The sequence below is a fragment of the Hemiscyllium ocellatum genome, chromosome 49, assembly GCF_020745735.1.
Source record: "Hemiscyllium ocellatum isolate sHemOce1 chromosome 49, sHemOce1.pat.X.cur, whole genome shotgun sequence".
Lineage (NCBI taxonomy): Eukaryota > Metazoa > Chordata > Chondrichthyes > Orectolobiformes > Hemiscylliidae > Hemiscyllium > Hemiscyllium ocellatum.
Window position 1 is genome coordinate 10,440,699 of NC_083449.1, and position 22,079 is coordinate 10,462,777.

The 22,079-nt window shown below is 41.7% G+C and overlaps 1 protein-coding gene and 1 long non-coding RNA gene across 2 annotated transcripts in view; one reads left to right on the forward strand and one right to left on the reverse strand.

Moving 5' to 3' along the window:
- The window catches only part of LOC132837101 (histone H4-like), a 468,073-nt gene that overhangs the window by 312,160 nt on the left and 133,834 nt on the right, over positions 1–22,079 (forward strand). The window lies entirely within an intron of this gene.
- LOC132837234 (uncharacterized) lies at positions 5,225–21,323 on the reverse strand. Its single transcript, XR_009647437.1, has 4 exons — positions 21,147–21,323; positions 20,369–20,449; positions 13,791–13,872; positions 5,225–6,080 (listed from the first exon to the last, which is right to left on the reverse strand). It is a non-coding gene; the product is annotated as an uncharacterized LOC132837234 (long non-coding RNA).

Genomic DNA, 22,079 nt, shown 5'->3' on the forward strand with positions numbered 1-22,079 from the left:
CCACACTGTAAGTAATCTAATCTCTTGGTAACCAAGACCATAAGATATAGCAGGCATTCAGCCCATCAAGTCTGCTCTGCCATTCCGTCATGGCTGATATGTTTGTTAACCCCATTTTCCTGCCTTCTCTCTGTAACAGTTGATCCTCCTACTGATCAAGAACCTATCTCTGTCTTAAAGACATAATAACAGCCGTCTGCAGTAATGAGTTCCACAGATTCCCCACTGTCTGGCTGAAGAAATTCCTCCTCATCTCAGTTCTAAAGAGAGCTCCCTTCACTCTGAGGCTGTGCCTTCGCGTCTTAGTCTCTCCTTCTCGTGGAAACATCTTCTCTATGTCCACTCTATCCAGGCCTCTCAGTATTCTTCAAGTTTCAACCAGATTCACCCTCACCCTTCTAAATGAGTCCAGACTCATATTCCTCAACCTCTTCTCATATGTCAACCTCTTCATTCCTGGGATATTTCTTGTAAATCCTTCTGCAGCCTTACCCCTTCCTCAATACTACCTGTGCTTCCACCTATCGTTGTGTCATCAAAGAAACACTCAGGGCAATGAAATGAAACACTCCTCATGTGAATGATGCTAGACCCAGAGAAAATGGCTCCTTGCCCCCAAAGACCAAGGCCAGAAGGGACCATTCTCAAATAATAAGTTGTTGTACTGGGGCAATCAACAGATTGATGTCCCAGAGCCTAAACTGTAGGAATTCCCTGAAAACAAGATGCAAGGTAAAGCAATTAGCCATCAGTGTAACGTTTTCTCTTACAATCCATATTTTCCTGTTGTTAATTTAGTTGAAATAGATGGAACATCTGTATGATTTAGATGATTGCAAACACTATCGATGATTAATAAATTCAAATGTAAAAAGATTCAAAAAGCTTGGGCAGACCTTTGCTCTATGCTATAAGCAAGAGGAACACTAGCAATGTTTCACAGTAGCTGGGTTTTTGAGGGTTAAGATAAACCAGACAAAATCTCCACTTTCACTGAACCAGAAATGTTATAAAGTGTATATATATTATATTCTTTACCAGCCTTTCTTGGTTTTGAGATGGTGAAAACTGAGTACACCAAACTGCTATCTGTTTCGGAGTCATCTATAATCAAAAATCAATAAGCAAAATGAACCAAAAGATTAAAGATCAGAATGTTAAAATAACAGCAAACTATGCCTCAAAATTAAATATTGATAATTAATGTCACAGCCCCAACCCAACAGTAATATAAACCTAAGCTCTTGGCCATATAGTAACATTTTCAAAGCAGTTCACAAACCAGGTGACTCAATAACATCAAATGTGTATTTTGCATCAACATTCACTACAAAGTTTGCACCTACCCTCCCTGAACAAGCTCACATAGGGAAGGTGGAGGTCCTCGACTAATTTACAACCATTTTTATTATTAATCACTCATGACATGTGGGCATCACCCACTGGACCCTGTATTTATTGCCCAACTCATCCCTAGTTGCCTACTTGAGAAGGTAGGGATAAGCTGTTTTCTTGATCTGCTGTAGTCCATGTGCTGTAGATAGACATGCATTTCCCTGAGGGAGGAAATTCCAGGATTTTGACCCAGTGACACCAGAGGAACAGTGTTATATTTCCAAGTCAGGACACTGAGTGGCCCAAAGGGGAACTTGTAGAGGGTGGGTGTTCCCACGTATCTGCTGCACTTGTCCTTCTAGATGGAAGTGGTCATGGGTTTTGAAGGTGTTGCCTGAGGATGTTTGGTGTATTTTCGCAGTACATCTTGGTATTGCTGCTACTGAGCTCAGGTTGTAGGGGGAGTAGATGCTTGTGAATGTGGTTCCGATTAAGTGGGCACTGTTTTTTCCCTCGATGATGTTGAGCTTTTCAAATATTGTTGGAGCTGCAACCATCCAGGCAAGTAGGGAGCATTCCATCACACTCCTGTCTTGAGACTGAGATACTTGAAATGGCTCAATCAGGGAAGACTCTGACCATATATATCCCTGTAAGGAATAAAGGAATAAAATCATGAAGAATCAATATTGTTCCATCTTCTTCAGATGGATCCCAGGGTGTACCCAAGAATTTCAAGTTCAATCACACCCATTGCGCACAGCCTCCCTCAGATATACGGAAAGCGTTTGATTTTCTGCCATTTTGTAATAATTCTCAATGTACCCCCCCCCTTGTTCGAGAATCTCGAGGTTTTTAAACAAAATGATTCGTTGCCATCCTGTATCCCCGTGGTCTTCACTGAAGAGTACATGGTTTCAGCACAGCTCAAAACTAAAGGGTCAAAAGAAAAGATGGAAAGTTGTCTTCAACTGCAGTCAGACAGTCCCCAGGTGACAAATAATATCTGTCCCTGCTGAGTTTCTCCAACAATTCCTGTATTTCTTTTCATTTCTGACATTACTTGCCTGAAGAAAGCTAATGGAATGCTAGCCTTTATATCGAGAGGACTGGAGTACAGGGATGCAGAAGGGATGCTGCAGTTGTACAAAACCCTGGTTAGACACCACTTGGAGCACCACACCTGAGGAAGGATAGATTTGCCTGGGAGTACAGTGTGAGTTTACAAGATTGATACCTGGGCTTCACGGATTAAGTTATGAGGAGAGATTACACAAATTAAGCCTGTTCTGTCCAGAATTTACAGGGTTTAGGGATGATCTGATCAAAGATATTAACAGGAGAAGTTAGGGTATAGAAATTGAAAGCGTTTCTACTGGCTGGGGATCCTTTAATGAGGGAGGGCATAGCTGGAGAATTAGGGCCAGACTATTCAGGAGAGATGTTAGGAAGTACTACTATACACAGAGGCTGGGAGAGGTTTGGAACTCTCTTCCACAAACAGCAGGCATTGCTGGATCAGTTAGTTCTAAATGTGAGAGAGAATTTTTTTGTTGTTGTTGTTCAACAAAGTTATTAAAGGGTATGGGGCCACAGACAGGTCTATGGAGTCAGGTCACAGATCTGCCATTGAATGGTGGAACAGGATCAAGGGGTGAATGGCTTCCTCCTGCTCCTTTATACAAATTTTCCACATTAATAAATCATGGAATCCCCAGCAGTTACCAAGTGGTATTTCCACACACCGGAGCAATTAATGATTTTAAATAGAAACTGAAAGTCCAAATATTTTATTTTCACATGTTCCAGATTCCCACCATTCTCAGGGTGAAACAGTCTTCCAATCCCTCTCTAAACCTCTTACCCTTCACTTTAAAATGATGTCCCCCCTTGTTACTGACCCTTTGACTAAGGGAAACAGCTGCTTCCTGTCCCCCTGGCCATGTCCCTCATAATAGCATCGTAGAGTCATACAACAAGAAAACAGATCCTTCAATCCAACTAGTCCATGCCGTCCATAATCTCAACCTAAACTAGTGCCACTTATTTGCACTTGGCCCATATCTCTCCAAACCTTTCCTATTCTTGTACTTCTCTAAATGTCTTTTAAACATTGTAACTGTCCTTGTATCCGCCACTTCATCTGGAAGTTAAATCTCCACTTGAACCACTAGCCATTTAAAAAAAAAGTTGCCCATCATTTTGATTTTAAAAATGTTTCTCCTCTCAACTGAAAGATATGTCCCCTGGTTTTTTTCCTGGTCCCCTAGGGAAAAGATACCTGCCATTCACCTGATCGATGCCCACCATGATTTCATAAACCTCCATACCCCTCAAACTTCTTTGGTCCGGTTAAAATATTTCCAGCCCATCCAGCCTTTCTTTATACCTCAATCGCTCCATTTCTAATGACATACTGATATATCTTTTCTGAACCCTTTCCAGGTTAATAATTTTCTTCCCATAACAGGGCAACCAGAAGTGGACACAATACACCAGAACAGGCTTCACCAGTGTCCTGTACAACCACAACATGGTGTTTGAACCCCAACACTCAATGGTCTGACCAATGAAGGCAAGTGTTCTAAACACTTTCTCAAACACCCTGTCTATCTGTGACACAAACCCCAAAGAATTATATACCTGAACCCTTAGGTCTCTCTGCTCTACAACACTACCAATCTTACAGACCTCTATCATGACCCCTCCACCATCAACCTTTTCAGTTGTTCAGGAAACAACACTTCCAGAGATTTGTTTTTGTTGATCTTTCCAATCAGACGAATACCAGCATGAACGCTGACCAATACGTGATGATGTAGGATCAGCAGCTCACAGACTCACATTCACCATTCAATAGACTTGACCCGATCTCTGCATATTCAAAATTTCTTGCAGGTCTGTCCTCACTCATGCCCTCAGCTCGATTTCTCATCTCCTCCCTTGGAATGAAATATTTCCAGTCCATTACCCAACCAAATTCCAAACCCGCTTGTGATAACAATTTGTTGCTGTTCACATATAAAAATCCTTGGCAACAAGGTCACTGAGCCAAGGTCGCAAGGAATGACCTCCTGGAAATGTCAGGAAGCTGATTCAGAACTTCTATGTTCATAGAATCATAAACTTTTACTTTTACGGAAGGAGGCCACTCCTGTCTGTACCAGCTCCTGAAAGAGCTACCCAGCTAGTCTCACTCTCTAGCCCTATCTCTGTAGCCCTCTAACATCATCTCTTTCAAATTTATATCCAGCTCTCTTTTCAAACTGATATTGGTAACAGTTCTTGCTCTCGTCTGGTAAAGTTCCTGTCACTTTAATTCCACCATTATCGTCCATCCAGTGAAAACCAATGTGACCTCATTTCCAAACTCCCTTTCCTTTCCAAAAACCTAGAACTTGGTAACCCCCTATCCCTGGCTCCTGCTCGTCCCAACCACACAACACCATGAGGTGAGCTCATCCAAAGGCACGGCATTAGTTTTCATACATCTGCTGACATTACCCAATTCTACCCCATCAGACAACCCAATGTCTCCATTATTCCACTGTTGCTAAATTGTCATACAATGTGTTGTACAGCACTGGATGTTTTATTGATTTATTGAGTCACAGGATGTGGGCATCACTCGCTCATCCTGGGCAGTTAAGAAACAATCACATTGCTGTGGATCTAGAATCACGTACAGCAGACTGGGTATGGACAGGATTTCCTTTCTTTAAAGGACTTCAGTGTACCAAGTGGGATATTCCAACACTCAACCAGGTCATCATTAGTCTTTTGATTCCAGATTGTCATTGAATTCAAATTCCATCATCTGTCATAGTGGATATCAAGCCAGCATGATTGATTATGCAGGAGAACAAAGCACTTAGAAATTAGAAACAGGTTTTATACAGTGTGTTTAACACACAGTGCATTTATTTCACTGTCATCCAGAACAGTCATCCCTTTCACTGAGCTGGAGTTCATTAACTTCAGTAGAAACCTGCCCCAGTGGATATCATTCAGTTATCAATTACAAACATTATTAAGTTCTTCAACGTAGCTCCATATCAGGTGGGAATTGAAACAAAATCTTCTGGCTGAGACTATGAAGCAGGGAGATGTTCACACCAGGCACTGTAATTTCTTATGAAATACACTGGTGTTTCAGCAGCTTGGATTTCACAATGATTCTCTTCCCACAGTCAGTACAGCAGAACAGACTCTACCTTCCGAGAGATCGCTGGTGTTTTAACAGGTTGGATTTATGAGAAAATCCTTTACTGTCGTGAGAGCTGGTGAATGGTCTCTCCCCACTGTGGATTCGCTGGTTTTTAATGAGGTTGGATGATGTCTTGAACCCACACCCACAGTGAGAGCACATGAAGGGTCTCTCGTCACTGTGAGGATGTTGTTGGGATATCAGTGCCCCAGAGTTTTTAAAACATCTCCCACATTCTGAGCATTTCAAAGGTCTGTTCTCTGTGTGAACTTGCTCAAGTTTCAGCAAGGTGGATGATCGAGTGAATCCTTTCCTACCCTTGGAACAGATGAATGGCCTTTCCCCAGTGTGGCTGTATTTATCTCGTAACAGGCAGTGATCTACTGCAGACTTGTCCACATGTACAACACACGTACGGTTTCTCCCCCACTGTGAACGGTGCTTTTTACCCAATGATATTCAAGTGGCAATAAACTCGGCAGCTTGGTCAGTGATGCCTGGTTTTAAGTCTCCTCATTGCAAATCATCTTCCAATTCCCTGTGAAGTTCATGGAAAACAAAAAGCAAAACAAGTGAGAACCCCAAAAAGAAAATGTTTAAAACCATCAGATGTAAGAGCAGAAATAGGTAACTCAACCCAGCAAGTCTGCTATCACTATCCAGTGAGATCAGAGCTAATCCAATAATTCTCAGCTTGATTTTCCTGCCTTATGCCCCCACCATTGAATCCCTTCCTAATTAAAAATCTATTTATCTCAGCCTTGGACACACAGAGCAGCACAGCCTCCACAGGCCACTGCAGTATTCTGTACTCTAACAGCAGGAATTCCTCCACATCCATTTTAAACAGGTGATTCCTTACTCTGAGATTATGTCCTCAACTCTCAAACAAGTAATAACAATCTCCCTGAATCTACAATGTCAAGCCCCTCAGAATCTTTCCATAAGATCTTGTCTCATTCTTCTGAACTCCAATGAGTACAGAAGCAGTCTGCTCAAACTCATTTCCTGAAAAATTCCTCCCATATCCAGGGTCAATCTCCTGAATACTCTATGGACTGCCTTTTGCAAAACAAGGGACAAAAGCAACTCTCAGTATTCCAAGTGTGATCTGACTCATCTCTTAAACGGTTTTACCGAAACTTCCATTTTTTTTTTTCTCCCTATTCCCTTTAAATAAAAGTCAACTGACCATTTCCTTTCCTGAATACCCACTGAACATGGATGCTCATTTTTCGTCTTTCAAGCAGAAGGACTCAAAATTCTCTGCGCTGCAGTTTTCTGCAGAGGTTCTCCCTCGTTAAATAATATTCACCTCTCCTAGTCTTCCTGCCAAAATGCATATTAGATTAGATTCCTTACAGTGTGCAAACAGGCCCTTCTGCCCAACCAGTCCACATTGACCCTCTGAAGAGTAACCACCCAGACCCATTTCCCTCTGACTAATTCACCTTACACTACAGGCAATTTACCATGGCCAATTCACCTGGCCTGCACATCTCTGGACTGTGGGAGGAAACCGGAGCACCCGGAGGAAATCTATGCAGTTTTGGGGACAATGTGCGACCTCCACACAGACGGTAATCTGAGGCTGGAATCGAACCTGGGACCCTGGTGCTGTGAGGCAGCAGTGCTAACCACTGAGCTACTGTGCCACCCGACATACTTTCCCATGTTATATTCCAGAGTGCTGGAAGAAGAATGAGAGGAGTTTTATTGACCAACTGCTCAACCATACCTTGAGCATAACCTCACAAAACAGCCACTTCCACCACCATGAAGGACTGCAGAGCAGGCGTATGTGACTAACACTCCCTTGAAGCTCCCTCCAACTCACACAACGTCCCAATATCCAGTGCTGAATGAATAGAAACTTTCTCCAATTTAATCAAGATTGTGGGAGCAGAGTCTGTTCGAGAAAGATGTGAGGAATGACTTCGATATGAAAAGGGTGGAAGAGGTTTGGAAATCAATCACTAAGTTGTTAGTTTCCAATTTGAGACCGATATACTTTTCTTCTACAAATGTATTCAGGGATATGGGCCAAAGGCTGAACTCCACACAGCAGCCATGAGTTCATTCAATAGTGGAACATCTGAAAAGCCTACTCCTGATCCTTTGTTTGCTGGCTTCAGTCCCTGTTACGAAACTTCCTAACTCCACCTGTATCGCTCCCACTGGTAACTGTCTGAACCAGGCTCTTCACAACATTAAGGGAATATCGCATTTGGAGACTAGCTTTGAACCACAGACCCACATCCTCACTGTGATGTTCTATTTCCATTTCAGTAATGTGGCCAGACTCCAACACAGTCTCAGCTCCAGGTGCTGAAATCTCTTCCAGTCCTTTGTAACCTTGAGACTGAATGACCCTAACACACTCCTGATCCACCTTTCACTTTCAACCTCCATGTAATCTTCAGCTCATCCAACAATCCGCTGCCTGTGTGCTCACTCACACTGAGTTTTGGTCTCCTCACTCCTCACATCCGTGAGGGTAGAGATCAGGAACCACAAAGGAGAAATGACCCCGAAGGAATTTGTGTACAAGCCATTAGCCATTGTCACAATGTGGGGGAGAAAATACATCAGGAGAAAATACATCTGGGTGGCACAGTGGTTAGCACTGCTGCCTCACAGCGCCAGAGACCTGGGTTCAATTCCCGACTCAGGCGACTGACTGTGTGGAGTTTGCACGTTCTCCCCGTGTCCTCCAGGTGCTCCGGTTTCCTCCCACAGTCCAAAGATGTGCAGGTCAGGTGAATTGGCCATGCTAAATTGCCCGTAGTGTTAGGTAAGGGGTAAATGTAGGGGTATGGGTGGGTTGCGCTTCGACGGGTCGGTGTGGACTTGTTGGGCCGAAGGGCCTGTTTCCACACAGTAAGTAATCTAGATTATAAAAGCATCTAAGGAACTGATGCAATAATCATTGGGGACTGCAATATGCAGGTGGACTAGGAAAAACAGGTTGGTAGTGGTTCTCAAGAAACGTGGAATTATCTGAGAGATTTTTTGTTTGAAGCAGTTTGTGGTAGAGCCCACTCAGGAACAGGCAATTCTGGATTTAGTGATGTGTAACAAGGAAGCTCAAAGTGAAGGAACTCCGAGGAGGCAGTGGCCATAACATAATAGAGTTCGCTTTGCAGTTTGAGAGGGAGAAGATTGAATCAGATGTAACGGGATGACAATTGGGTGAAGGTAACTACAAAGACATGTGGATAGAGTTGGACAGAGTTGATTGGAAGGGTGAGCCAACCAGTGAAGATAGTGGAGCAGCAACGGCAGGAGTTTCTGGGTTAATTCAGGAGACATTGCAGAAATTCATCTCTAGGAAGAAGAAAAATACTAAGGGGAGGATGAGACAACCCTGGTAGACAGGGGAAGTCAGGAAGAGCATAAAAGCAACACCAGCAGCATATAGTGTGGTAAAGATTAGTGGAAGCCAGAAGATTGGGAAGTCTTGAAAAAAATAGAAATAACTAAAAAAAAAGAGGTGGGGATGGGGAAAGAAGTGAAATATGAGAGTAAGCTCGCTACTAATACAGAAGAGGGCTGCAGGCAATTTTCTTGGATATCTAAAAGGTTACAAAGAGACAAGTGGACATTGGACAGCTTGAAAACAATGCTGGAAAAGTAGTAATGGGGAACCAAAGCATGGCAGAGGATCTGAAGAGATACTTTCCATCAGTTTTTAGCAGTGGAAGACACCAGCAACCGACTAGAACTTCAAGGGAAACTTGGGGACAGAAGTGAGTGCATTGGCCATTGGTAAGGGGAGGGTGCTGGGAAGCTGAAGGCGGATAAATCACCAAGACCGGATGGACCATACACCAGATAACTGAAGGAGACAGTGGAGTAGATTGGAGAGGCACTAGTGATGATCTTTAAGAAAGCACTGGAGTCAGGCAGGGTCCCAAATGACTGGAAAATGGCTAATGCAGAGGCAGAGGCAGGAAACTACAGGCTACGTAGCTAGAACGTAGTCATTCCTAAGGCTTGAGAATCCCTTGTTTAGAATGAGGCTGCAGAGTACTTGAAAGTGCATGGTAAAATAGGGCAGAGTCAGCACAGCTTTGTTAAGAGAGGTCTTCCCTGACAAATCTGTTCAAATTATTTGAGGAAGTAACAAGCAAGTTAGACCACACAGAGCCGGTGGATGTAATCGATTTGCATTTCCAGAAGGCCTTTAATAAGGTACCACACAGCAGGCTGCTAAACAAGGTAAAGGCAGAGAATTGGCTACCTGGCAGAAGGCAGAGAGTCAGGATAAAAGGGTCTTTTACAGAATGGCAGCCAGTGACTCATGGACTTCCACAGGGGTCAGTGTTGGGACCACAACTATTCATGTTATGCCTTAAATGATCTGGAAAAAGGAACTAAGGGTATTCTTACCACGTTTGCACATGGGATAGACGTCAATGGAGGGGCAGGTAGTGCTGAGGAGATGCAGAGGGTGTAGAAGGATTTGGACAGGCTGCAAGAGTGGACAAAGAAGTGACAGATGGAATACAGTGTGGGAAATTGTGAGGTTATGCACTCTGGTAGAAGGAATAAAGACGTTGATAATTTTCTGAATAGGGAAAGTCTTCAGAAATCTCAAAGGCAAGGGACCTTGGGAGTCTTAGTTCAGGAATCCTCTTAAGGTTAACTGGCAGGTTCAGTTGGCAGTTTGGAAGGCAAGTGCCATTTTAACATTTATTTCAAGGAGGCTACAATACAAGAGCAGAGATGTCCTGCTGAGGCTCTATCAGCTCTGGTCACGCTGCATTTGTAATATTGTGAGCAGCTTTGGGCCCATTATCTCGGGATGGATTTGCTCGTGTTGGAGGGAGTCCAGAGTACATTTACAAGAATGACCCCAGGATGAAGGACTTGTCAGAAAAACAGCAACGGAGGATAAATCTGGGTCTGTATTCAGTAGATTATAGAAGTATGAGGGGGATTTAGGAAGAATAGAAAGGCAGGTAAAAGAGTAAAAGTGGTGTTTCTGATTCAGGAAAACCTTGCTGCTCTAACTAGAGAAAATATTTCTGAAAAAGATCATCCAGTGAAAATATCTGGGTTAAAATAAGAAAAGAATAATCACCATGATGGGACTGTAAGATAGCTTCCCACCACCCCCACCCCCCCACACACACACAAACACACACACACACACACACACACCCCACCCCCAACAGTCAGAAGGAAACTGAGGAACAAATATACACAGATGTCAGATATATGTAAGAATATAAAGGCTGTAATAGTAGGTTTTTACAAACATTGTCTGGAAGTACCATTATGTTAAAGGCTTGGATGGAGAAGAGACTTTTAAAATTCGAAGAAAATTTCTTAATCAACATGTAAATGTTCTGACAGAAGAAGCTTCATGTTCCAGGATCTAAATGCTACAGGAAGCTTAGGAAGTGGGGGCAAGAGAGGAGGGGAGTGACAGTTTTGATAAGGGATACCATTACTACTGTACTTAGAAACAATATTCCTGGGAATATATCCAGAAAGTTATTTGGATGGTACTGAGAGATAAGAACGGGATGATCATCTTATTGGGATGGTATTATAGACTCCCTAATAGTCAGCAAGAAATTCATAAACAAATTTGTAAGGAGACTTCAGTTCTCCTGAAGAACAATACGGTGGATATGGTAGGGGATTTTAACATTACAAATGTAGACAGGGACTGGTGTAGTGTTAAGGGTTTAAAAGGAGAGGAATTTGCTAAGTGTGTGCAAGGAAAGTTTCTGATTTAGTATGTGGATGTTCCTGCTAGAGAAGATGCAAAATTTGACCTGGTCCTGGGAAATAAGGCAGGGCAGGTGACTGAGGTGTCAGTGGAGGAGCAGTTTGGAACCAGCAACCATAAATCTGTTTGTTTTTAAATAGTGATGGAAAAGGATAGACCAGATTTAAAAGCTGAACTTCGAAATTGAAGGAAGGCTAATTTTGACAGCATTAGGCAAGAACTTTCAAAAGCTGATTGGGGGCAGATGTTTGGAGGTAGATGTTTGGAGGTAAAGTGACGGTTGGGAAATGGGAAGCCTTCAAAATGCGATAACAAGAGTCCAGAGTTAGTATATTCCTGTTTGGGTGACAGGAAAGGCTGGTAGGTGGCGGGTATACGGGATGACGAGAGAAGTTGAGGTTTTGGTTAAGAAAAAATGAAGCATATGTCAGGTATAGACAGAAGAAATTGAGTAAATCCTGAGAGTATAAAGGTCGTCGGAGTATCCTTAAGAGAGAAATCCTGAGGGCTAAAAGGGGACATGAGATAGCTTTGGCAAATAGAAGTAAGGAGAATGCAAAGAGTTTTTTGAAATCGATTAAGGACAAAACAGTAACTAGGGAGAGAATTGGGCCTCGCAAAGATCAGCAAGGCACCTAATGCGTGGAGCCATGGGAGATGGGGAAGATACTAAATGACTATTTAGCATCAGTGTTCACTGGGAAGGAGGACATGGAAGATAATAGAATATGCGAAAATAGATAGCGACATATTGAAAAATGTCCATATTACAGAGGAGAAAGTGCTGGATGTCTTGAAATGCATAAAAGTGATATATCCCCAAGACCTGATCAGGTGTATCCTCGAACTCTGTGGGAAGGTAGGGAAGTGATTGCTGGGCACCTTGCTGAGATATTGTTATCATTGATAGTCGCAGGTGAGGTGCTGGATGACTGGAAGATTGTTAACGTGGTGCCACTATTTAAGAAAGGTGGTAAGGAAAATCCAGGGAACTACAGATCAGTGAGTCTGATGTCGGTGGTGGGCAAGATGTTGGAGGGAATCCTGACAGACAGGATTGACATGCATTTGGTAAGGCAAGGACTGATTAGGGATAGTCAGCATGGCTTTGTGTGTGGGAAAACGTATGTCATGAACTTGAATGAGTTGCTTTGAAGAAGTAACAGAGAGGATTGATGAGGTCAGAGTGGTGGATATGATCTACATGGCCTTCAGTAAGGCGTTTGACGAGGTTCTTCATGGGAGATTGGTTAGCAAGGTTAGATCTCATGGAATACAGAGAAGGTAGCCAATTGGATGCAGAACTTGCTTAATGGTAGAAGACAGGGGGTGGTGGTGATGGAGAGATGCTTTTCCAGACTGGAGGCCTGTGACCAGTGGTGTGCCACCAGTATCAGTGTTGGATCCACTGCTTTTCATCATTTATGTGAATGATTTGGATTTGAACATTGTTAGTATAGTTAATAAATTTGCAGATGACACCAAAATTGAACAGCAAAAAAGGTTCCTTCAAAGTACAACAGGGTCTTGATCAGATGGGCCAATGGGCTTAGGAGTGACAGATGGAGGTTTATTCAGATAAATCTGGGGTCCTACATTTTGGAAAAGCAAATCAGGGCAGGACTTGTATACTTAATGGTAAGATTGTAGGTAGTGTTGCTGAACAAAGAGACCTTGGAATGCAGGTTCATAGCTCCTTGAAAGTGGAGTCGCATGTAGATAGGATGTTGTCTTCATTGGTCAGTGCATCGAGTGTAGGCATTGGGAGGTCATGTTGTGGCTGTGCAGGTCATTGGTGAGGCCAGTTTTGAAATACTGCATGCGATACTGGTTTCCTTCGTATTGGAAGGATGTTGTGAAATGTTGAAGGGTTCAGAAAAGATTTACAAGGAATTTGTCAGGGTTGGAGGATTTGAGCTATAGAGAAAGGATGAACAAGCTAGGGCTGACCACATAGAGGTTTATAAAGTCATGAGGGTCAATGTCTCTTCCCTGAGGTGGGGGAAGTACAAACCTAGAGGCATTGGTTTAAGGTAAATGGGGAAAAAAAATTAAATGGACCTAATTGCAACCTTTTCATGCATAAGATGGTATGAGTAAGGAATGAGCTGCCAGAGAAAGTGGAGAAGGGTGGTACGATTACAACACTTAAAAGGCATCTGGATGGGTCCATGAATAGGGAGGGTTTAAAGGGATATGGGTCAAGTGCTGGAAAATGGGACTAGATTAGTTTCTGACACCATTAGTTGGCATGGATGAGGAGGACCAAAGAGTCTGCTTCAGTGCTGTTCATCTCGATGACTCAATGGCTGTGAATGATAACATTTATTTGAAATCGGGTGGTGTGAATTGAGAATGGAGAGGATAAAAAAAGTTATAATTGCTTGGTGGTATTTGTCTAATCTTGTGAAAACTTCTCTTTAGAAATTGAGCTCCATGTGTGTCTAATTCAACTGCTCTGTGACTGTGGAAAGTATGTTTTTCAGTCTGACAGCGATAACATACCTGCTGTTTGTTAGAAGGAACTGATCACACTTGGCTTCATACCAAGATAATGTTAGATTGTCTTGCTCCTTCATGTAATTGTCTGGAGGAAGAGAGAAGAGATATCCTCAACATCAAGTGAGTTTGACAGTATCAAACCTTTCAATGTAATATTCATTTTATAATCATGAGGCTGTGTTTCTTTCAAGCCAGCATTTCAAACAGAACATAGGTCTGACTCCATTCTTGGCCTGAGTTGCTCTTTGACTGGTGATTGTAACAAAAGAAATCTACACCAATTCACTGAGAACCAGATACTAACTAACACCTCTACAGCTCCACAATGGGGCTACCCAATACAAGTTTGTATCTGGATCTGAGAGTTTCCTTATCAATCCATACCTGTCAGTTCCTGCGAGGTGAATGTGGGAGTACGGCTGTCGACCTGTACCGGTCAGTATAGGCCATGCAAATGTGAGAGTTAATATAGTTATCAATCTCTCCCTGTCACTCTCTGAAATGTCCAAAATGTATTTACTAGAGAGTGACAGGGACAGATTGATAACCACATTCACACATTCACGTAGTACAAACTGACAGGTGTAGATTGATAACTGAACCCATATCCACATAGTAGAAACTGACAGAGGCTGATTGATAAATACATCTTAAATAAATAGGATCAATCCCTATGTGCTTCACTGATGGGGATGTGGGAGTTTAGTTATCAATGTATACCTGTTAGTTTCTGCCATTGTGAATGTGTGAATTTACTTAACAATCTTTCCCTAACAGTTTCTGCTGTGTATCTGACAGTCAGTTTCAGCTTTGAGAATGGTGTCATTCTCAGTATCTCCCTGTCAGTTTCTGCTGTATGAATATTAAATGCAGTCGTCAACTTGTACCTGTCGGTATTTTCTGTGTGAATGTAGATATTGATCTCCACCTGTCAGTTTTAGCTATAATCAATTTCTCAGTGCAATTATCAAACAGTACCTGTCAGGTTTTGCTATTTGACACCAGAGTGTCATTGTCAATCTGCTTCTATTTCATCAATCTGAGAGAGTCAATACCAATCTGTCCCTGTCAGATTCATCCCTGTCAATATGTGAATAGTTATCATTTCTACCTGTGTAATTGTCAATCTGTACCTTTCAGACTCTGCTGTGTGAATACATAAATATAGTTATCAATCTATAGCTGTCAGTTTCTACTTGGTGACTATGTCTGTGTAATTGTCAATTCCGACCAGTTGATGCTATGTGAATGTATGAGCTGATCTTTCATCTGTCACTATCAATTTCTGCTTTGTGAATAAGAGAGTTTAGTTATCAATCCTTCCTGTCAGGTACTGTAATGTCAGGGTTTGAATGTATTTATTCATCTTTTCCTGTCAGGTTGTGTGACTGTAGCTATCAACCTGTACCTCTCAGATTCTGCGACATGTGAGTGTAGTTATCCACTTGATTTGATCTAATTTATTATTGTCACATGTACAGAGATTCAATGAAAAGTATTGTTTTGCGTACCTTACAGGTAGATCATATCATACAAAGTGCATTAGGGTAATAGAATAGCACCTGGAGTGAAGTATTAATGCTGCAGAGAAGGTGCAGAGAGAGAGATTAACATTAACCTTTGAGAGGTGCATTCAAAAGTCTAATAACAGCACAGAATCAGCTCATGAATCTGTTGGATGGTATATTCAAACTTCTGTATTTTCTACCTGACAGACTAGTGTGGAGGAGCATAGAACCAGGGTCACATGGGTCTTTGATCATGTTGGTTGCTTTCCCAACACAGGAGGAAGTATAAATGGAGCCTTTGGATGGAAGGCTGCTTTCACCGATGGATTGGGCTGTGTTCACAACTGACTGTAATTTCTTGTGGTCTTGGGCAGAACAGTAGCCATACCACACTGTGACACATCCAGATAGGTGGTGTGCATCGATAAAAATTTGCAGGAGTCTTTATAGACACGGTGAATTTCCTTAGCCTCCTGAGGAAATTTGTTTGGTGAATATGTTTGAGTAATTGTCAACCTAGGCCTGTCAGCTTCTGCTATGTGAATAGGAGAAGTTAAAAACTAACAGTCCCTGTCAGGTTTTGCTTTGTGAAGGTTTAGTTAAGAATCCTTCCCAATCAGGGTCCGAATTGTAAATGTGAGTGTATTTATCAACATTTGCCTGACAAATTTTCTTTTGAGAACATGTGAATGTAGTTATTAATTTTCCCTGGTAGTTTCTGCTCTGCGAATATGAAAATGTAGTTATTAATCTCTAAATGAAAACCAAAAGAACTGCAGATGCTGGAAATCAGAAACAAAATCAAATTGTTGGAAAAGCTCAGCAGGTCTGACAGAGTCTGTGGACAGAAATCATAGTTAAAACATCCAGTCCAGTAACCCTTCCTGAGAATTGATGGGAGCCCAGAAATGATTAGTTTTTCTGGAGAAAGTAGGGTATGTTGAAGGGTCAGGAGTAAATGGTAGACGGATACAGAATCCAAAGAATACAGTCAGACGAGGAAGGTGAATCACCATTAACAGGGACTGTTAGTGACTGTTGGTGTAGAATAGCAGACCTTATGATAACAAGGCCTGGTGTGAGAGGTTCTGGGTAATGACATGGGAGAGCTCTAGCCCTAGTTGTAGAACTCAATATTGGGTCCAGAAGGCTGTTGTATTCCCAAGCAGAAAATGAGGTACTGTTCTTCCAGTTTGCACTGAGTTTTAACTGGAGCACTGCAGCAGGCCTGAGGCAGAGATGTTCATCAGGGAACTGGGTGGTGTGTTGAAGTGGCAGGCAAGTGGAAGCTCAGGGTCTTGTTTTCTGGACAGAATGTTTGGCAAAGTGGACACCCAATCTCCACTCAGTTTCCCTAGAATAGGGAAGACCATGTGGCAGCTAGAAAAATGTACACACTCAGTTCTGAGGAAGGGTCACTAGACCTCACATGTAACTCTGATTTTTTGTGTTATCAATCTCTACCTGTCAGTTTCTTCTGTGAATATGAGAGTGTCATTATCAAACCATACATGTCAATTTAAGTAATTTGAAACTGAGTGTTATCAATCAGTTCCAGTAAGTTTCTGTTTTGTGAATGAGAATGTCTTCCTCTGAAATGTCCTGCCATGTGTATTTGAGTGTGATTGACCAATTTGTCCCCGTTATACTCTGCTCTGTGTAACTCAGGATGTAGCTGTGAATCTGTATTTGTCAACATCTAGTTTATAAATGTGCAAATGCATTCATCAGATTGTACCTGCCAGTGTTTTGAAGTGTGTGTGGGGGTTTGTGTGTTTAAGTATCATGCTCTCCATTTCAGTTTATGCAGAATGTGAGAGAGCAGCCATCAATCTCCGCCTGTCAGTTTTTGTTATGTCCACGAGAGAGTTCAGGAATTGAGCTAACCTTGTCAGTTTGTGCTGTGTGACTGAACGTCAAGTCCTTAATCAGTACCAGTCACTTTCAACTCTTACGCGTCAAAAATTGCTTAATTCACTGACAGCCAATAATATTCAATGAGTCCAATGGTGACAAGGAATCTATTTTTGTTTGCCATCTGGTTCACTAATGTCCTTAAAGGAAGGAAGCTGCCATCCTTACCTGTTCTGGCCTACATGTGTCTCCAGACCCACAGCAATGTGGCTGACACATAACTACTCCCTGGGCAGTTAGGGATGGGCAATAAATGCTGGCCTCGCCAGTGATTATCTCATCCCATGAATGAATTTAGGAAAAAGAATTCTCTGTGACTGTGATTGATTCTATGATAGATTCTGTGATAGTAGATTTTAGGGTGTTGTGATTGGGCATTAATCTCTAATGCATTATGTCATTTATGGTAGAGTCACAGAATTGGTCCAACCAATTTGTGTCCAGACTGGGACATTCTGTTCTTCACCTATTCTCCATACTAGTTTCCAGTAACTGTTGGGATTTTGAACTTTATGCTCTAACTGCCAGTATCTCTATGTAAATGCTAATTTGAGATTATTTCTGCAGTTACCTGTCTTTGATAACTATAGTGCCAGTTTAGTTCTGTGGGCAATAGCATCAGGTAGAGTATGTGGATCTCATTCTCTTTCCATGTTCAGTTGTGTTTTTTTGGTCTGAGTGTAGGATAATCTTGATCAATATTCACTAACCTTTTGTGATTGAGGGGTTAATGTTATCTTTGCCATGAATCTGAATTTTATTGCATTCAGACTTTTTAAATATATTTTGTGTATGCAGTAATCTTTATTTTTTGCTGCTGGACACTAATGTTTAACATCTGACACTAACTGAAACGATTAATGGTTTGGTGAATCAATTTATAACTGTCCATATTTGGAAATACCTGGGTCTAAATTTCTTTTTTTTTCCCCTTTCAGTATTAACTGGCTGTGTGTGAGTGAGTTTTCTGTTGTGCTGCCAATCTGTATCACTTTAAAGGAGTGGCACTGGTCTATATCACACTGACACTTTTTTTTAATGTCGCCTTGTGTTTCCCTTTCTGCATGTCATGATCTGATACATTTTATGAGGTGGGTTTAATGCCTTTTAAATCAGTGTTTCATATATTTAAAAAGTATGGAAATGCTTCTGCATTACTCAGGTCCTCAACCACAATGTGAATGTGGAGAAAATGTGCGTTCATCAGCACCAGGCTCAGTGAGACAATAAGATTCATTTACTCTCTGATACTAGATATCAATGCGCTCCTTATTCTTGGTTATTGTGTTTCACAGTGCTTCAGTGTCATCCAAATTGAAATATGTCATTTTTAGTAACTGCTACTGTACTTCAGTGTTCAAACTTCTGCTACTTGACATGTATGAGGTACTATCCATTTCCACTGTAGTCAGCTCCTGTTGTGAAAGTGGATGTGTTTGTATATCCGTTAATCTCTGGCACTGCATATGTAGTTCGATAATGTCCACAGCCAATGTTCTTAAGCTTTAGCCTGTAGGATCCAGGGACAACTGAACATGCAACACATTGCAGCAGAAAAGCATCTGTGCTTTATTTTAGAATCAAGGGGAGAAAAGCAATGGACTTTTGTAACTCCTATAGTGCAGAGTCTAACAAGGAACAATGTGGATATCCAGGTCTGGTTTTCAGAATGCTTTCAATTTTTGCATTGTGATACGTTTTAACCAATGAATTAATGATCAGTATTCACCGAACCCATTTGCAACGAAGTGAACACTTCAACTGCATTCCAGCTGACTGACCACAGTGTTCCTTGTACAGGAAAGAGAATTGGCCAATTCTATTTTATTTACCAATGTGGACAGGATCTGGTGCAAGCCACTAGCAGACTCTTGTGTCGCTCTATGGTAGGGAGGGGAAAATCAAAAGGTCTTTTATTTTCCACCATTCTGTGAAGAATAGTTCAATAAATTGAATTTAACAATTTTAAGTATCAACTCCTGTTGGAAAAAAAAAGGGCAGCTTGACAAACCTGCAAATTTTGGCTTTCTCTTTCATTCTACAATGATTTAAATAGTAATGATCCGATTCCAATGACTCCTTCAGAAAACTATATCCTGATTCCTCGCTTTTTTTTGTACTATAATGAAGGGAGGGTCAAGAGGAATGCAGGGCTCTTCATAGAAAATCAAAACGAATTTTGAAATACATATAGAATAATTAAAAAAAAACTTCCTTGCTGGACAGAAAAATAAAATAACTACAAAATGATGAAATGGAGAATGAGGTTACGATACAGATGGAGATGACAGCTTCTCTGCTGCCATGATAGTTTTACGAAAATGGAATGCTGGTTGAAAGGAATTAGAATTGTTAGCTCAGTCAACTGTTATGTTGTTATAGACTGTCTTTGATCAGTCAGACTTAATAATTTCAAGAGACTTATTCTGTGCTGTAAATTTCTTTGACTTGAGATCGGAGAGTAGAAATCAGTTTGATGAAATGCTTTCTGCTAGTTGCGGTGTATATGGATTTTCATTACTTTTAGATGTTGTAATGAGTATTTCAGGATGCCGTACAAATTTGCAACAATTGTAAATCAGTCATTAGCTGTGTGAGAGAGAATGTTGTGTGTGCATATGTATGCAAGCACACATAAGAGTGTGGGTTGGAGATGGTGGTTGTGTGTACTTCAGGCTTTGGCTCAGAGTTCATTTGGAATTTACACTGTTTAGTTGTGCCTTTCATATAGGATTTCTATTTATCAAAAAAATAATTTTATCCTTCTCAGTTACTGATAATGCCAAAGTTTCCTTCTATATTTCCAGAAATCCTTGCTTTAACAATGTAACAGAATGATCTGTTTGTTCACCTTGACTGTAACTTTAAAATTGCCTGCATTACATCTGGAGTTAATACAGTTCCTGAATGTATATTTCATAAGAGGATACAATCTCTCCCTCTTCTGATATTGCAAATGATAATTGACTAAGCATCATGGCATTTATTGGAACTGAGTTGTTGTGCATTGAGTATAGGGAGAAATCAAGAAATATATTGCATCAGTTGTGTTTGACTCTTGGATTGAATGTATACTTCTGGAAATTAAGCTCAGTGTATTTGACTCAATCCACTCTGACTGTGGAAAGGATGTTCTCCAATCTGACAAGAGTAACATACCTGCTGGTTGTTAAAAGCACTGGTCACACTTGGCTTTGTTCTGAGGAAATATTACATTGTCTTGGTCCATCAATCATTTGCCTGGAGGAAGACAAGAGGGATATTTCCTGTAAATCACCATCAGCTAAGTAGAAAGACATCAACTGATCAGCTTCTCCATTCCTGAAGAAGTGCTTATGCCCGAAACGTTGAATCTCCTGTTCCTTGGATGCTGCCTGACCTGCTGCGCTTTTCCAGCAACACATTTTTAAGCAGCAATCAACTGATCAATGCAATATTCAGGTCATGACCATGATAATTCTTTATTTTTAAACCGGACAAGATGAACAGAGCAAGGAATAGTTACAGTCTAGCTCTGAGCTCCTCCCAGTCTTTTTTTCTGTTAGCGAAATTCTAAAACAATTTACGAATGTACAAAAACTAACCACCATCTGCAAGTTCAATATTCAGTTCCCAATACATTAACTGTTGAAGGAAGAACAACAGGCACTACTCTCACATTTAGATAGTGTCCTTTAATTACCTACTACTCAATGTCTATTCGCAACAAACAGCATGAAATAAAAGCCAAATAATGAAGTTCCATCAGAGTTTAGGTAATAAAACACCACAAGAATGTCCCACAGCAGCTTCTTCCCGCTCTGCCTCCCTCAGCAGGCCCACACCCAGCCCGAGAAAGGCCTCTCTCTTCCCCCCAGCCCGCTCAGTCCAAGTTCCGGGACTAGTTCCTGCTCCGCTCGGCCTCTTACAAACAGCCCCCGGTTCTCCCTGAACTCACCCCGAATCAATCCCGGTCTCGGAGCCCCTTCTGTATCACAGGCTCCCATCCCGATGTGCTGCTGGAAGGAGCCTGCTGTTCCCTCGCTTCCCTGGGCGCTGATCTCTCCATTGCGGTCTGTTTCAAACAAACCTCTTGCACTCACTGAGTAAATGCTCTTCAATGACAGCGGCGGAGGAAGGCCTCACGCATGCGCTCCTTTCGTCAGAGAACAGTCAGCTTTGGAGGAAGGCCAGCATCGTGCATGCGCCTAAGGATGCAGGAATAAATTATACACATTAAACTGACTGTGACAGCAGCGGCGATAAATCCAGCGCAATAGCGGGGATTGGGATTAAAGCACAAATATTATTTCCAAAAAAGGGAATGTTTCCTCTCGAGCAGAGATGACTGCGGTGGGAACACGTGAATAAAGTATAAACGATTTATGAGGCTTGTGGGCCAGGATGAATAGAGAGAAGCTGTTTTCCTTGTTTGAGCGAGCAATCACAAGTGGTGCTTGGGTGATGATATGGTAAGGATTCTCGCTATGGTGAAGGGTTAGATGTGAAGATATTGAGGGAATTTCAGAAAAATCTTTTCACTCAGAAAGTGGTGGAAGTTTGGAAGACACTGCATGCGAAGGTAGTGGAGACCAGAAACCTTAGCCTTTAAAAAGTATTTGGATGAGTACTTAAAATGTCAGTTCCAGAGCCACTATTCACGGTGGGATAGGAACGGTGAATATTTCCCCAGGCAAACCAAAAAGAAACGTGTCTCCGTCTTTGAGTACTAGGAGCAGATACGGTCCATGCCTTTAGTTCTATGTCTAGTAGACTCGAAACTGGGTCTCTGGCGTTGTTTTCTCCGATTTCAGATTACAGTAAATGAGGCTTTCTGCTGTCGGTGAGAGATTATCAAAATGAACCGAGATCAAGCCAGAGCAGTTGCAGG